General features: G+C 34.1%; 1 pseudogene; it reads left to right on the top strand.

Moving 5' to 3' along the window:
* The first annotated feature begins 1743 nt into the window (after positions 1-1743).
* LOC113187233 (large ribosomal subunit protein uL15 pseudogene) lies at positions 1744-2155 on the top strand (annotated as a pseudogene).
* Positions 2156-4042: the final 1887 nt, after the last annotated feature.

Here is a 4042-nt window from a genome sequence, read left to right as displayed (position 1 = left end):
TCTCAACATGTGCTCACCTCATGTCTCTGTGTCACACTTTTGTAATTCTCTTACTATTTCAATCTTTTAATTGTACCCAATATAGTAATCTGTGATCAGTGATGTTGTTACTATAATTATTTTAGGGTATCACAAGCTGAACCTTAGTCTCGATGCCTCTCTTTAGGCCTTCCTATTCCCTGAGACACAATACCGTTGAGACTAGGCCAATTAATAGCCCTAAAATGGCCTCTAAGTTTTCAAGCAGAAGGGGAAGTTGAATGTCTCTTACTTTAAATCAAAAGCAAATCCTACGCTTAGTTAAGAAGGTATGTTGAAAAATGAGATAGGAGAAAAGCTGTTTCTTTCACCAAATAGCCAAGTTATGAACATAAGGAAAAATTCTTGAAGAAAATTAAAAGTGCTATACTAGTGAATACACAACAGGAAAGTGAAACAACCTAATTGCTGATGTGGAGAAAGTTTTAGTGTTTGGATAGAGACCAAATCAGCCACAATATTCCCTTAAACCAAAACCTAATTCAGAACAAGGTCCTATATCTCTTCAATTCTATGAAGTCTGAGAGAGGTGATAAAGCTGCAAAATAAAGTTTGAATCTAGCAGAAGTTGTTTCTCAAGGTTTAAAGAAAAGAAAAAAACATAAAAGTGCGAGGGGAAGAAGCAAGTACTCATGTAGAAGCTCCAGCAAGTTTTCCAGAAGATTTAGCTAAGGTGATTAATGAAGATAAATGGCCACACTAAATGACAGATATTCAAATAAGAAATCATTTGGGACTTTCATAGGTAAAGAGAAGTCAGTGCCTGGCTTCACAGCTTCAACAGACAGGCTGACTCTCTTGTTAAGAGCTAATGCATCTGGTAACTTAAGTTGAAGCCAATGCTCATTTCCCATTTAGAAAATATTAGGGAATTTAAAAATTATAATAAATCTATTCTGCCTGTACTCTATAAATGGAACGACAAAGCTTAGATGACAACACATCTGTTTATAATATGGTTTTCTGAATATTTTAAGCTCAATGTTGAAACCTAATGCTCAGAAAAAGATTTATTTCAAAATATTACTGTTCATTGATAATGCACCAAGATCTCTGAAGATGTACAATGGGATTAATGTTATTTTCATGCCTTCTAATACATCCTTCATTTGGCAGCTCTTGGAACAGAAAATCATTTAAACTTTGAGGCCTTATTATTTAAGAAATAACTTTTTATAAGGCTATAACTGCCCTGCATAGTGATTCCTTTGATGAATCTGGGCAAAGTGAATTGAAAAATTTCTGGAAAGGATTCACAGAAGTATTTGTGAGGGCTGGGGATGTTGTTCAGTAATAAAGAACTTGTTCAGCATGTGCAAGGCCCTGAGTTTGATCCTCAGCAACACACACACAAGCAAATTATGATTTGTGAGAGGAAGTCAAATATCAACATTAACAGGAATTTGGAACAAGTTGACTGTAATGCTCATATATTAATTAAAAGGATTCAAGACATCAATGGAGGAAGTAACTGCAGATGTGGTAGAAATAGGAAGAGAACTAGAATTAAAAGTGGAGTCTGAAAATTTTTAAGGTGTTGTGATCTCATGAAAAGACTTTAGTGGATGGGAAGTTGCTTCCTGTGGATGAGAAAAGAAAGTGGTCTCCTGATATGAAATCTACTCCAGGTAAAGATGCTGTGAACTTTGTTGAAATGACTATACAGCATTTACAAAATTACAAAATTTCCTCTAGGCAGCCGACATGCCTTCCAGACTGAGGAAGACTTGGAAACTTCAGGGCCATGTGAGCCATGGCCATGGCCACATAATGCGGGTGGCATGCATCACCACAGGATTCACTTTGACAAATATCAAGCAGGTTACTTTGGGAAAGTTGGTATGAGGCATTACCACTTAAAGAGAAACCAGAGCTTCTGCCCAACTGTCAACCTTGATAAATTGTGGACATTGGTCAGTGAACAGACATGAGTGAATGCTGCTACAAACAAGACTGGAGCTGCTCCTATAATTGATGTAGTGCAATCAGGTTACTATAAAGTTTTGGGAAACGGAAAACTCCCAAAGCAGCTGTCATCGTGAAGGCCAAATTCTTCAGCAGAAGAGATGAGGAGAAGATTAAGGGTGTTAGGGATGCCTGTGTTCTGGTGACTTAAAGCCACTTGGAGCTCTGGAGGTTCATTAAATGCCAACAAATATTTTTCAAAAAAAACCTTAGTTGATATACAGTGGTGGGTTTGAGAAGACTTACTCAATTTTTAAAGTTCTGAATAAAGTGCTACCAAACAGCATTTACATGTTACAAAGAAATTTTCAATAACGTTTTCACAACAAAATATCAATATGGAAAACTTCAATGTTCTTATTTTAAGAAATTGAATGGTTATGCAAATCATCAGCAATGACCACCCTAGTCATTCAGCAGCAACTGACAGTGAAGTAAGATTCTCTACCAGGAAAAGGAATACAACTCAAAGGGTGAGACAATCATTGACATCTTTTATTTTTTTGAGAGAGAGAGAGAGAGAGAGAGAGAGAGAGAGAGAGAGAGAGAGAGAGAGAGAGAGATTTAATTTTTTTTTTTAGTTTTTGGTGGCACAACATCTTTGTTGGTATGTGGTGCTGAGGATCGAACCCGGGCTGCACACATGCCAGGCGAGCATGCTATGGTTTGAGCCACATCCCCAGCCCCATTGACATCTTTTAAAACAAAGGTACATACATTATTTTTATCAAAATAACATTGCACACTTAATAAACTATAGTTTGGTATAAATATAACTTCTATGTGCACTGGATCCAAAGAAATTATGATTTACTTTATTGTGATAATTAGCTTTATTGTAGTGATTTGGAACCAAACTCACAATCTCTGAAGTACACTTGTATGTATGTGTGTTTGTGTGTGTGAGTGTCCCTTATTCTCCACATACTCAGCCAACACTTGATGTCTTCAGTCTTCTTAATTTTAGACTTTCTAATAAATGTATAGTAGTACCTCACTATTTTAGATTTGCATTTTCCTGATGACTAATGATGTTGAGAATCTTTTCATGAACTTATTTAGAATGTATATTCCTCTGGTGAAGCTTCTGGACTAATTTTGTCTCCCTCCTACTGAATTGTTTTTGTATTATTACATTTTGAGAGTTCTCTGTACATAATTCAATCAAAAATTTATATGCTTGGCAAATATTTTCTGTCTTATGAGTTTATTTATAGCATCTTAAAAGAGCAGAAATTCTTACTTTGGATGAAGTCCAATCCATCTATTTCTCCTTTAGTGGTTTATGCTTTGAATGTTGTACCTAAATCTTTTACCTATCACAAAGTCACAAAAGCTTTGTTTGATTCTAAATATTTTAGTTTTAAATGTTACATTGAGGTCTATGATGCAGCCACAGGGTATTGAGCAGTTTCTTTTGCTTTTATTTGAAAAGTCTCCTTTCTCCACCCAATTATCTTTAAATTTTATAAAATATCAATTGTACATATATGCATGGATTTAGTTATGGAATCTCTATTCTGTTCTCATTCATATATTTTTCCATCTAGATATATACCACTGCCTTACTGTCTTGATTATTGTAGCTTTAAAATTAGCAAAGTCAAATAGTGGAATTTCCTAATCTTTTAAGTTCATTGTTAATGCTGTTTCGGCTATTTTAAGTGCTTTAAATTTTTAAATGAACTACAGAATCAGCTTGTTCAATTTCTATATATAAAGAAAGGCTTCTTGGGATTTTGAGATTGTCTTTTTTCAATTTTGGAAGAAATGATATCTTAGCAAAATTGAATGTTTCAATCCATGCAAGTGGTATTTTTCTCCATATATTTAGGTCTTTCTTAAGTTCTTTCAGCAATGTTTGTAGTTTTTATTATAAAGATGTTGTTTATCTTTGTTAGGCTTGTTACTGAATATTCCATATATTCTCAATGTTATTATAAACGTATTTATTGCTTTCAAATTTTAATATGTGATTTATTATTATTATTATTACACAGAAACAATAGATTTTCATGTAATAATATTGTATCTTCAA

The sequence above is a fragment of the Urocitellus parryii genome, chromosome 2 (assembly GCF_045843805.1).
Source record: "Urocitellus parryii isolate mUroPar1 chromosome 2, mUroPar1.hap1, whole genome shotgun sequence".
Classification (NCBI taxonomy): Eukaryota; Metazoa; Chordata; class Mammalia; order Rodentia; family Sciuridae; genus Urocitellus; species Urocitellus parryii.
The sequence above is the reverse complement of the archived record's forward strand: the minus strand, read 5'-3'. Positions and strand labels throughout refer to the sequence as shown.